Raw genomic sequence first — 14,541 nt, forward strand, 5'->3', positions numbered from 1 at the left:
TGCATTGGGTATAATTTTATGCACTGGGGTTTTGTCAGACCACATGACTTGGTTTCTTTACTCGTGGAGTTCAAACTCAAGATGTGGGAAGTCTTTGGGGTGCCTGGGTGTCTCAGTTAGTTGAGTGTCTGACTCTTGATTTCCGCTCAGGTCATGATCCGAGGGTCGTGGGATTGTGCCCTACATCTGGTTCTATGCTGAGCATGAAGCCTGCTTGGGATTTTCTCTCTAACTCTGCCCTTCTCCCCTACTTGTGTTTTCTCTCTCTTTTAAAAAAAAAAAGACATGGGAAGTCTTTAGTTTTTATTTCTGCTTTACTCTTGAATGGTAATTTTGCTGGATAAAGATTTCTAGGGTTTTGTTGTTGTTGTTGTTTTGTTTATGTCTCTTAACACTTTTTCTTAAGTTTATTTATTTAATTTGAGAGGGAGTGTGTGTGCAAGCAGGGGAGGGGCAGAGAGAGAGGGAGAGAGAGAATCCCAAGCAGGCTCTGCACTGTCATCACAGAGCCCCATGCGGGGCTTGAACTCATGAACCATTAGGTCATGGTCTGCGATAAGAACAAGGGTTGGACATTTAACCAACTGAGCCACTCAGGTGTCCCTCTTCTAACAGTTTAAATATTTCACTCTGTTATCTTTTTATTTACATGGTCTCTGTCAAGAAGACCACTGTACTCCTTATTCTTGATTTTCTATAGGTTAGAACACCCCCCACCCACAGACCTTTAATTCTATATTTCTATCAGTGTTTGGATTGATTGACTGATTGATGCTACTGTAAAGTTTTGAGTTCTAGATATTTGACTTAATTTACTCTTATTAGCTTATATTAGATGTTGGATTTCCACCCCCAAATTTGTAAAGAAAACAATTGAAATCTTTGAGAGGTCTTTAGCTATAAACAAATGCAGTCAGTGAATTCAGTTTTATTATGTATATTTAAATAAAGTGGTTTTTAGGGGCTCCAGGGTGACTCAGTCGGTTAAATGTCTGATTTCAGCTCAGGTCATGATCTCACGGTTCGTGAGTTCGAGCCCTGTGTCGGGCTCTGTGCTGACAGCTCAGAACCTGCAGCCTGCCTCAGATTCTTTTTCTCCCTCTCTCTCACCCTTCCCCTGCTTACACTCTGTCTCTGTCACTCGAATAAATGTTAAAAAATTTTTAAGTGGTTTTTATACATATATACTTACAATGACAATCTGCTAAAACACTTTGGGCAAAATTACTATTTGAAGGCATCTTACACATTTACAGATATACAAAAAAAAAATTTTTTTGATGAATGCAGCATACAAACTTTATTTACCAAAAGTAACAGGCGAAGTCAAACAGATACTTGTCTTAAGAGAAAAACTGACCAGAAGAAATTTCATCTTAAACACTGTGCGGTAACCTTGCAGCTGCATTTAACTGAGCTCTGTTGCTGTGAAGAATACAGCTCACGTGCAGGTATGGGTGAACGATTTGTACACTTTTTCAAGTATTCACTGAATACTACCTAATATACACATATACATTACAGTTGAAAAAGATTTAATCGATGATCCCCAGATACTTCATTTTTGCCGATCTTTTGGAAGAGGTTATCTAAAGAGAAGAATATGCAGGTTTGGCTCCTGGATCACATACTGAACCCAGCCAAGCCTCCGTTGGAGTCTGTTGAACCAAGTCTCCTCCACTCCTCGTTAGATATCAGATGGGTTTTCGGTGTTTATTTGGAAAGTTCTCGATAACACGACATGGCGGTACTCACAGTGCTCCCGGAAGTACTTGACCGAGTAGTAGATCTGCTTGTGGGCCATCATGTGCGAGACCAGAGAGGGCGTGCAAAGGAGGTGCGGCAGGCCACACATCCCTGCCAGGCCTGGGCAACGCCTCAATGGCCTACACGAAAGAGATCTGACATCTTGTCAGTTGTGTTGTTTTGTTTTAAAAGTGTATATTCTGCTTACCTGGAGATTTTCATATGTTATATTTGAGCACATTGTGAATATGTGGATGAGTGGAGTAGTCATTATGTGATCAATTATAGCTCTCATACTCTAAAACTCTTGTTATTGAAAAGATAACTATTAGAGATCAGGGTGCCTAAGTGATGGATTTTTAGAAATTTACAGTACACATAAGATAGTAAGTGATTATGTAAATATAATCGGAAGTTAAACACATATCTCTAGAAGGAAACTTATTGCCTTAGTAAGACCAGATAGTTTGACTTAAAAATTAAGTAATTTGTTTTAATGTCCAAGAGTCATGACATTTTTCAACAACATATATAAAAACATCTTTTCAGGCAATTATTTGTTCATTGTATATATATTGCAGCATAAACTATGTGTCTGCATGATATGTACACTCCTAAATTGTTACAGCATTTATCCTTGTTTATACAATAATTAAATAGAAAGCTTTAAGATAAAAAAATATTTTTATTTCTAAATTTGTTCCAACACCACAGAAATTGTGACAGACATTGTTTAGACAAACAACTAAATACTACATGAGACATGAAACCACAAAACTTCTAGAAAAAGGCAAACAACTAAGCCTTGTTTCAGATACTTGTATAACTTTAATAAATTAGCATTAGTTAAGTTACTTATTATGAAATCAATTGTTTCAACATAAAAAATTCCTTAATATTTGAAATACTACAAATAAAGTGGTAGAACAAAAATCATTTGCTAGATAAGATTTGTATTTTGCCTGAAGAAACACCTGTGAGTTTATTCACTTATCTCCATATTGATTTAATTAATGAAAAATATATTAAGCATAACTCCAGGCCAAACATTGCATTTACAGGCAGAGGTTAAAGCTAAATTAAAACAGAACAAAACAGGGGCGCCTGGGTGGCGCAGTCGGTTAAGCGTCAGACTTCAGCCAGGTCAGGATCTCGCAGTCCGTGAGTTCGAGCCCCGTGTCAGGCTCTGGGCTGATGGCTCAGAGCCTGGAGCCTGTTTCCGATTCTGTGTCTCCCTCTCTCTCTGCCCCTCCCCCATTCATGCTCTGTCTCTCTCTGTCCCAAAAATAAATAAACGTTGAAAAAAAAAATTAAAAAAAAATAAATAAAACAGAACAAAACAAAAAACTAGACTCTTGTTGTTCACTGATCATTAGGCATGGGTAGACATTTATTTTTTTTTTAATTTTTTTTTTCAACGTTTATTTATTTTTGGGACAGAGAGAGACAGAGCATGAACCGGGGAGGGGCAGAGAGAGAGAGGGAGACACAGAATGGGAAACAGGCTCCAGGCTCTGAGCCATCAGCCCAGAGCCTGACGCGGGGCTCGAACTCCCGGACCGCGAGATCGTGACCTGGCTGAAGTCTGACGCTTAACCGACTGCGCCACCCAGGCGCCCCTAGTAGCAACTTTTTAATGTAATAAGGAAGAGTTGGACATATTACTCAATTTTATGTTTCTCAGTCAACCTCAATATGTACTCACAAACAAGCTAAATCTAATATACTCAATAAGTATCAAAAGGAAAACTAGGTACATTTATTTTCCTTTTTTCCTACACACTGTCATTTAATAATACATCTATAAAAACTGTTTACATATATATCTCAGTCTAAATATACACTCCTATCCTCAATATATAAACTTAACTTCAGAAGTATTATACACTTAGAAATGATAACAATAAACACTAAACAAGCATAATTTTAGATGATAAATTATAAATTGCCCTAGTAATCATTTATTATGGTCTTTTGAAGAAGCAAAGTGTCATAAGCAAAGAACTGTAATTGGTATTTTGATTTGACTGGATCAATTTCAAGTCACACAAAACATTTTCTGAAACATATTCTCAGAAGAAAATTGAAGATTTTCTTTTAAAGGAAATGTTCCAGAATAAGAGCACTTGTCCAAGGGATATTAAAACTGTGTTGTTTCAGCTTAAACAAAAAAGGAGCCACAAACTCTGAGTGACCCTGGATGCCAGGCCTTTACTAGATATTAACTCTCTTGACCAACGGACAATGGGAGTTTGTTTTATAAACTGCCTACAGTTCTGTGAACTTTTCCCTTTCTTAAATAAATATCTAAGAGTATATACTGAGTCACAAGGTGTGTGTATGTTTAACTTATTTAAAAGTGCTGAATTGTTTTCCAAAGTGCCTATATTTTACATTTCCAGGAAGTCTTTGTGACTAATATTTTGCCAATATTTGGTATTGTCATTCTCTTTTTCAGTTTAGCATTCTTTTTTTTTTTCTTAAGCATATTTATTTATTTTGAGAGAGAAAACAGGTGATCGTGGGAGGGGCAGAGAGAGGGAGAGAGAGACTCCCAAGCAGGCAATGTGCTCTCAGTATGGAGTCCCATGAAGGACTTGAACTCAGGAACTGTGAGATCATGACCGGAGCTGAAATTAAGAGTTGAACACTTAACTGACTGAGCTACTGAGGTGTGCCTCATTTTAGCCATTCTAATGAATATGTACTGGTTTTTCATTGTGGCTTTAAAACGCATGTTCTTCGGGAGCCTGAGTGGCTCAGTCAGTTAAGGCTCTGACTTCAACTCAGGTCATGATCTCACAGTTTGTGGGTTTGAGCCCCGCGTCGGGCTTTGTGCTGAAAGTTCAGAGCCTACAGCCTGCCTCAGATTCTGTGTCTCCCTCTTTCTCTGCCCCTCCCTGGCTCTCTCTCTCTTTCTCTCTCTCTTTCAAAAATAAATAAGCATTAAAATTTTATTAAATGAATGTTCTTAATGAAAAATGATACTGAATATATTTTCTATAACTACTGGCTTTTCATCTATTTTCTTTCTGAATTGTTTGTTGATATATTTTGCCCTTTTTTATTTAGGTGAGTTGTCTTGTTGAGTTGCGGATATTTTTTTGAGATGAAGTTTTGTAAAATGTACATATTGTAGTTATGTTCTCCCAGTATTTACCTGCCTTTCATTTTATCAACAGTGGTATTTTAAAAACATGATTTTTTTATTAACTATGTTGAAGTCAATTTAGACAATTTTGTTAATAGTTTTCCCAAAAATTGCCATAAGAATTCTTTCCCTACCCTAAGACAATGAAGATTTCCTCCCATGTTTTCTTCATGAAATGTTATGACTTTAGCATTTACAGTGAGACTACGGTCTGTCTTAGCATCTGATGCCAAAAGTTGAAATCCACAGATGAGATAGCCGGAAAGATAGATATTTATTACAGGAAAGTAAGAAAAAGTTGGCCCCACAAGCATGAGCTGAAGTTCAGGAGTGTAGACTGAAATCGTGTCATTGTGTATTGCCTCTGACCTACTATGGCATGCACATCCTGCAGATTGCAGAACACATCATTATGGAGATAAACACACACATCTGAGCCAAGATTTGGCCAAATTGGAGGAAGATCCTAAGGACAGCAGGCAATTGCATGCCTACCCACTGCTTCAAGCCAGTCAGGTGAGTTAGGTGAGTAACACTTGTGTGTGATACAAAAGTTGTTGCTGTTTAACTTCCAGGATCCAGATCTCACAAAGGAATGTTGTATTGTAGTCCACTCTAAGCAGAAACGTTCTTGGAAGAGAATTCTGGGAAACCTAGTCCAGCCTAGCAAGTGGACACATTGCAAAGCACTGTGTTCTACCCCTTGCCATCTTGGCATTGCCGCCCATATGCATTTCCTCAAATAGAAGACTAGACTTAATATCTAATAAAGACAATAACTGTGCCATGCTTTCTCCTAGCGTAATACACAAATCCCATGTATATCTGAAAATTAGACACTATCTGTTCTTCCCAAAAGAGGATACAAACCCCTTTCAATCTTTGGGTGATGTTCATTGTTACTAGGTAATTCACTTTGACTTCCTGGTACATAAATATCATTTTAGAAAGTTAACTAGTAAGCAAACATATTATGCTACGATAAAATGATGCAGAACAACACACACACACATTCAAATCAAAATAAAGAAGTTATAACTGTTATAACTGTTATTGCCCTAGTTTCTGGAACTGGTTACATAGTTCCCATTTATGAATAACGTCTATTCACTTCATAGTTCTCATATACCTAGTGAGTGCCTCAGTTGGTTGTTACATTGTCTAGCAGGGTTACTGAAACATTCATTCCTCAAAATTCTGGGCCATTATTATTAGTCTCGCCTTGGTTGTTGGGTTGTTGTACTTTTTCAATGACTTTAATCACAAGCTATGAGAGTACTAAGAGATGCTATAGGGGATGTTCTTACAATTAAGAGGATAACTCCATTTTTGATGGAGTTTCACCATTAATAGCTTGTAGATCTCTGCATGCTCCACATCTGGGCAACCAAGGAATTTAAAAGCCCAGCACACGTCCTCTGATTTTTGAGTATGTAAGGGAATTTCAGCTAGTTGCAGCCTCTTGATTGTTTGTGGGAACTCTCCCCTGTTGAGCACCCTTTGTTCTCCTTTTTTCTCTGACCCCTGTATGAGCCCTTCAGCTGGTGTTAATCTTCAGTTTGTTGTGAGTACTAAATATACTTTATTTACGTTCATGGGTGAGTGTGTTGTGTCATCTGCCCTGACACAGAAATAAATTCTGGGAAGGTAACCATGTTTGTCTCTGTGTAAATGAAACACTCCTTCTCCTCATGTCCATTGTGGAGTAGCAACCCAATTCCCCCTTGGTACTCAGGATCAATCATGCAGAATCAAAATAACCTTTTTCTTTTCTTTTCTTTTTAATCATTGATTCAATCACATGAAAAATCCAATGTGACCAGGAAGTAGTTTTAATTTCTAGTCTATTGACATCATTACTGTTTTCCCTGGTGGAAATATTTCTCCTTTTGGAACTAAGACCTCTAGTCCAGCAGAGTCTAAAGTCATGGGGATAGGAAGCAAGTACTTCGTTACTGAATCTCCAGGATATGAAGGAGAGAAGCCATTTTCATTTCCATCCCTTAATTCCCAGACCCATGAATTCAGGCTATGAGAAAAGTAACACCATACTTTGGATGCTAATTTAGAGCATATATCTAATCTTGGCAGATACTGCTCTAGCCCAGCAAGGTGTTGCCACCTGGCTGGCACTGTAACTGAATCTTCAAAAGACATTCCACCATTCCATTAAGCTAACTGCTTCAAGATGATGGGGAGCATGGCAATCCTGGTGAATTCCAAGAGTGAGGGCCCATTGCCACACTTCATTTACTGTCAAATGAGTTCTTCGGTTAAAAGTGTTGCTGTATGTGATGCTATAATAGTGGAAAGGTATCTGTAGTTTTGTCAGAAACATTGCAGCAAGAAAGACAAAACAAAATATTCAGAGTGTGTATTCCAATAAGAAAAGAGTGTTGTTTGTTCTACAATATTAAAGATGCAATGTTACCAATTTGATTCAGGAACCTGGTCTATGGCCTGGGGAATTATGCCACAGAGCTGAATTCTGGTTTTCACTGTGTCAGATTAGATACTCAACCGTGACTGTAATCAGATCATTTATAGTGAATATTTGTGTTGAGATAACAAGATATATTCACCATAACTTTATTTTTACTTCATTTGAGATTGATTGATTCATTGATTCATAAATTCATTCATTCACTCATTCATGTATTCATTCATTTACAATTTATTGTACCACTTGTAGATATTTCTCAGTGTTTTAAGTATTGAAGTTAAATTTCCTATTTTTCTTTTATTTTGGTAATTTCAGGAGAAGAGAGTGTTTCAATATTTAAAATTTTAAAACCAAAGGTTTATCTGGAAGTTGCCTTTGGAATTTAAACTTACCTCAGAATAAGGAGTTCTGGTGATGTTTTTCCAATCCACTCATTAAAAAGTTCAACTCAACCTATCACCAATATGACAAATGTTGATGACTATTGCCTGGTTCAATTAATTTTCATCAAGGGTTGTAAAATATTACCTTTCTAATCAATTTCCCTGAGTTTACTATTCATGATGCTTCTTTTAAATATAAAGCAACTGGTCAGGACACCTGGGTGGCTCAATCAGTTAAGCATCCCACTTTGGCTCAGCTTGTGGTCTCCTAGAGGTGAGTTCGGGCCCCACATCAAGCTTTGCGCTGACAGTTCAGATCCTAGAGCCTGCTTCAGATTCTGTCTCCCTCTCTCTTTGCCCCTCTCCCACTCACCCTCTGTCTCTCTCTCTCAAAAGTAAATAAAAACATTAAAAAATAAAAAAAAAATATAAAGCAACCAGCTCTCATTAAATGTTTTGTCCTTAGATTCACTCAGTAGAGGCAAGACATGACACATACCTAATTCTTTCTCTTTAAATATACCTACCATTTGCATAAATTGTTCCCAGTAGTCATCAACTATCTTTCATATCATTATGAGGTTATGAATTATTTTTAATGCTTTTCAACCCACTGAAATTATTTATTATTATTATTTACATCACTAATATTCTGCTATTATTGTCTAGTTGGGATCCTCTGACAAAACCAAAATCAACGAAAACAGGATTTCTAAAAAAAAAAATCCAAAGGTTTTTTTGTCATTATATCAAGAAAACATACTGCATTCATAAAAATTCAATATAAGATAGAATTTTTTCCTGAAAAAATTTTAAGCCTACATTTTTGATAATTTATCAAGTACAAATAAAAAGATATTTCAGATAATTGCTGACAATCATATATTGTTGATTTCAATGTTTAGTAATTAGGCTATACACTGTTATTATTTTCCCATGTTATTTCAATTCTTATATATTCAGAGTTCCAATCATATATGTCAAATGTCCCAAGTTCCAATGAATGCTATTATTTTTGTGAGCTTGAACATTTGACATTTTCCCTGGTGATCCAAAATTAGGGTAACTTTCCTCTTGCCTAAGTATCTGGCCAAGAAGATATTTCTTTGGTAAGCAACAAACTAAGCATGGAGAAGAAAAATGCTTTGATTACAGTCTATATCTTCATAAACCAGTGTGCATACTTTAATAATTCACTGCTGTTTTCACATGCTACTTCTATATCTAAACCAAGGATTTCTTACAGGCTGCTCAAAAGAGCTTTGGAAGCAAATGCAAGTAAATGATTCAGTACATTTTAGAGTGAGGTACAAATGTAATTATTTATTGGCAAAAATAATAAACTTAGTATTTATAGCTCCCTGTCGGTGCACATAATAATCCATTTTATTAACTCAGCTCACTTTGCATAAGCAATCCTAGAACAGTTCTTCAGAGAAAAATCTTAACAGAAAATCTTCAAGTTTTGAGAAAACACTATTTTCCCTTAAGTATGTTTAGCCCAAGGTCGTTCATAGATAAGTCATTATAAACAAGTTCTTTTACTGTAGCTTATAAAAATATAATGTTTTTTTTTCTTTTTTAGAAAAGAGATAGCATATACCCTCAGGTAGGTCACCAATTAAGTGCTTGACCTTAGAAAAAGAAAGAAAATATTCAGAAATGTCTTCCCAATTTTCATACAATAAGTTATAGACAGAACTCAGCAAAAGCATTCTTCAGTCAGGCAAAGTTGACCCAGCTCTAGAACTGCTATTTATTAAGGTCACGATCCTGGTCAAATCACAGGTCTGAACCATTTTTCTCACCTTAAGATAAAAATAATATAGAGCCTTTTTCAATTCTTACTGTGAGAATTAAGCTTTTTTTTTGTGTGTGTGTGTGCACACATGCATGAATTTATATGTATTACTATCATATCTGGTGAACACATTATTAATAAACATAATAATGTATACTATAATTATTATCATTATGAGTAGTAATAGACTCTCATTGTCTTGTATTTATCCTTAAAGTGAATACGTAAGAAAAAAACCTGAAGTCTAAATTCCATTACTTTAAAATCTCTTTTATAAGATACTTTATTTCAGTCACAGTATTTCTCTCTGGGTTATGAGCCACTCCCCTTAGAAATGTTAGAGTTTTAAGAGGTAGCTTAATTCTCTCAGGCCATAAAGATAACATTTCTGCACTTACGCACCTATTTTCTGCAGTTATTTTCAATGATGCCCTGTTAACTCAAATATTTTAAAGCAAGTTGCATTCATATTTATATATTTTCAAAAAAATGCCACAGACTGGAAGAATGTGAGTTATATTATTTCTTTCACTCAATATTGGTATTTTTGGAAGCTAAAGTAAACCTTTAACAAAGCCAATTAAGTGATGATTAGAAAAGAACGTACACTGCTTAGAGACTTCTAAAGTACTTAAGCATAATGAAGAAATTTGGTGATGGTAGAGAAATTCACTCATCTATCAATTTATTCCACTAGCCACTCTAATCATTTGGATGTACTCATTTAAAGTATAATGAAAAGAATATATAATGTAAAATCCAGTTGCAATGTGATTTCACTCTACACCAAACAGACGTGTCATAATCAATCTGCTATTCTGTTGCTAGACAAAGTAGGATTTCAGATTGTTCCTGATTGGTATCGTAACTATTCTTTTGAGTTATTATCCTACTAATATACGCAGAAATAAAAAGAGGTTTATTAACCACATCAGTGTGGTTGTTTAATAAATATTGCAGTATGTTTTTGTAATTAAATTGGTCCAAGGCTCAAGTATACTGATATTTTATACCTGCACGTTATAGAAAATAAAATATCAAATGTGTAATGAGCTGCCAGTTTGATAACATGAAGTAATATACTAGTGTTTGTCCCATACAAGTGATTCCTATGAAACCTTCACCACTTTAACCTGCTCTAAGCCAAGAGTCTAATAGGTCACCTTACTTCCACCCTTGTCATCCTATACCCATCTCTAAGCACCTAGTTATCCTTTCCATACTTAAAAGAAATCATGTCATTCAATTCTCAAAAAACATCCAGGGGCTTTCGATTCTATGTCAAAATCAGAGCCAAGTCCTTGAAATAATTTTCAAGGTCCTCCATGGTCAGGATCTTCTCCTGCCACCTCTTCCATTCCATTCCTATTGTTCTGGAACATTCCCTCCAGTCATACTAATCTCCTTGCTGTTCCTGATCCCAGATATGTGACAGACTTACATCCTTGAGGTTCCTGCATATATGTCACTGTATCTGAAAGGTCTTCCCTAATCATTTTACATAAGATGACAATCCACACTATACAGTGTGTTTCCTACCTCCTTTATTTCTAACCACAGGACGTCATCTGATATTTACCATAGCACCTACCTCATTCACTTTACTTATCTCCACCTATGGAGAGGGTGTCAAGGGTTATTCATGAACAGAAGTTTAGATAGGCAGTCAATGACTATTTGATGAATGGATGAATGAGACTTAGGTCTTATTTTTAAATTTATTTAAATCTTCAACTTTCTATGTATATTTAGGTGCCATACAAAATTACCCACTGACTACTCTTAATTTCTTGCTTAAAAATGTCTAAGGTGCTAAACATAATGCGTAAAAAGTAAAAAAAAAATGCTTAAAGTTATTGTGGCTATTGAAGTGAATTGTAAATTCAATGGAAATTTTAAATTAATCTTTCATGGTATGGTTTATTTTTAAATTCAGGTCAAAAATCAACTAATGCTTCTATAATGTTTTTAACCAAAGCATGCAGGTGACATTTTATATTATATAACTATAAATTATGTCAATAAGGCATATAAGAAGAGATAGACTAGGGGCACCTGGATGGCTCAGTCGATTGAGCATCTGACTTTGGCTCAGGTCACCATCTTTTGGTTCTTGAGTTCGAGCCCTGCATCGGGATATGTGCCGACAGCTCAGAGCCTGGAGCCTGCTTCTGATTCTGTGTCTCCTAGTCTTTCTCCACTCCTCCCCTGCTCTCATTCTCTCTCTTTCTTTCTCAAAAATAAATGAATATAAAAAAAGAAGAGACAGAGTATACAATTTATTTATATCAAACACTGATAAAATACTGTTATTAAATTTTCTAAAAATAAGAACATTTCAGCCATTGAACTTTCATGAAAATATAACCTTATGGTGTTGCATGGGAAATACAACACTTTTCTTATACTGTGTTACTGTCAAAATAGACCAGGCTAAATATGGCATAATATTGTCATTGAGGGTACTACCTAGAAGACAACTTTGCACATTGACTAATTGTTCTATTCATTTGACAAATATTTATTTTGAACACTTTTCTAGCATTGGAGATATAACTGGAAGAAAACAATTTTTCAGATCTTGCCACGATTATATTTTAGGAGGGCTAAAATGTTTTTTTTTAAGAGGGTGTGTTTCATATTTAGTTTGAGAAGGTGAAGAGTGATAATGGTTTGAACCACAAGTCTTGTTCTGAGTGAAATGGTACACTCTTAGAGGTTCTTGAGCCAAAAGATAAAAATCAATGGAAAGAATCATTAGAGATGCTGATGTAGTATATAATCTGTGGGAACTTGTAGACCATTTAAAAAGGCACAGAAATAATTTAAGAAAGTAATTATAGTGTCCTGAACTAGAGAAGTATTGGTGGAGATGCCAAGAAGCTAAACTTTTGTGAATGTGTTTTGCATTTGTTTTGTTTTGTTTTTAATATTTTTTTTTTAATGTTTACTCTTGACAGAGAGAGACAGAGCATGAGCAAGGGAGGGGCAGAGTGAAAGAGAGACACAGAATCCAAAGCAGGCTCCAGGCTCTGAGCTATTAGCACAGAGCCTGATGCAGGGTTTGAACCCACAAGCCTTGAGATCATGACCTGAGCCAAAGTCATACACTTGACCGATTGAGCCATGCAGGCTCCCCATGTTTTGGATTTGTTAAAGACGGATGTAGAACATGACAGAAAGACAAGTGTTAAGCACAACACCACCTTTTTTTTAAGCCTACGGAATGGAAGTCAGAGTTCTAAAACATTGAAATTGGGCAGATAATAATAATAAGCAGATTGAGGAGTAATGTCATGCTTTCTTTGATGAATCAATTGAGCTAGGTTACAGTCACCAGTTATTCAACTAAATGATAAGCTAGATGTTGCCATGAAATTATTTTGAAGACATGAGTAAAGTCTATTATCAATTGACTTTAAGGAAGTGATAATATCCTAGATAGTCTGAGTGAGCTTGATCCAGTTAGTTGAAATCCCTTAAAGCATAGCTAGCTAAATCTTCCCTGATAAAGAAATTTTACCTCTGGACAGTAGCTGTAGTTCATGCTCTGGAATCCCAGCCTGCCCCTAAAACTTTACATATCATTTGAAAATTGTCCAAGTCAGTCCTCTACATTGTACAAGCCAATTTCTTGCTATATGTCTCTCTTTTTTTTTTTTTAAGTTTATTTTGAGAGAGAGTGAGAGACAGCACAAGTGGGGTGGGGAAGAGAGAGAGGGAGGCGAAGAATCCCAAGCAGGCTGCATACCATCAGCATGGAGCCCGATGTGGCTCTCAAACTCACAAAACTGTGAGATCATGACTTGAGCCAAAACTGAGAGTCAGATGCCTACAGACTGAGCCAGGCGCCCTGTGATGTGTCTCTTAACATGTGTCTTCTGAGTTGCTTCTCTAGTTGAACCCTGACTGACAAAACTAGGGAGTAGTTTTTCCTTTTGTTTTGTTTTTTCTATTCCCCTCTTGAGATACCCATGAATATCACAAATGAAGGTGTCAGCCAAATATTTGAAAACGACACTAAATGTCATTGGAAATGTGTGGGCTGGAGAATTACATGTTGGAGTTATTAGACTACAGATTATTGATAAGCCAAAAAATGATCTCTTGGAAGCTATCCACTGGAGACCGTGAAATCTGGGAACCTGTGAATAATAGCTTATTTGGAAGAAAAGCCTTCACAGATGGAATTAAATTAAGGATCTTAAGATAAAGAGATTTCTTTTGGCCAAAAATCCGTGGCAGGTGTCCTTGTAAGAGATATGCAGAAAAGTGACATACAAAGAATGAGTCAGAGGTGGCAATTATACAGCCACAAGTGAAGTCATGGTGACAACTGCCAGGAGCTGGAGACGATGGAGTGCAGTATGCCGGCACCTTGGTTCCAGACCATTGGCCATCAGAACTGTGAGTCAATATTTTTTTAAACCACACATTTTGTGATAATTAGTTAAAAAATACTACAATCGTATCTAAAGCTGTAAGACTGAAGAAGACAAATAAGGAGCTAAGTATAGATAGAAATAAGAATAAGAACTGACTCCTGGGGTACTCCAAATTCAAAAACTGGGGAAAAGGAGACTCTAACAAAGGTATTTGGGAGAGAACACCAAAAGGTATTAGGAGAACTGGAAGACAGAGTTAGTTCAGCATCTAGGAAAAATAAGTGTTGTAAGGAAAATGTGGACAAACTCAGAGAGGTCAGGACAGATGAATATTGAGAACAGACATTTATATTTGCTGAGTTATTGTCATTGACAATCTTTATAATGAAAGCTTCAGTCTTGTGTGGTAGTTAATGGCTGATTTCAGTGCTCAATGGAAAATGGCTGGAGTGAAAGTAAAGTCACAACCTCTTGATTGTGACAGAAGAGTTGTGACATAAGGAAATGGTAGCTAGACAAAATACTGATGTCTAGGATGTGTATATGTATCTAGGTTTGTGTGTGTGTGTTTCATGGACGACAATACATTATATTGGTTCATGGGCAAACTGCCACCCTTACAAAAAAAGTTA

The 14,541-nt window shown here is 36.2% G+C and overlaps 1 pseudogene; it reads right to left on the reverse strand.

Annotated features, from left to right (window-relative positions):
* Window positions 1-1,558: 1,558 nt before the first annotated feature.
* On the reverse strand, window positions 1,559-1,804 carry LOC124507891 (cyclin-dependent kinases regulatory subunit 2-like; annotated as a pseudogene).
* Window positions 1,805-14,541: the final 12,737 nt, after the last annotated feature.

The sequence above is a fragment of the Lynx rufus genome, unplaced genomic scaffold (genome assembly GCF_022079265.1).
Source record: "Lynx rufus isolate CCGP_SWC_20201006 ecotype Redwood Valley unplaced genomic scaffold, mLynRuf1.p SCAF_1, whole genome shotgun sequence".
NCBI lineage: Eukaryota > Metazoa > Chordata > Mammalia > Carnivora > Felidae > Lynx > Lynx rufus.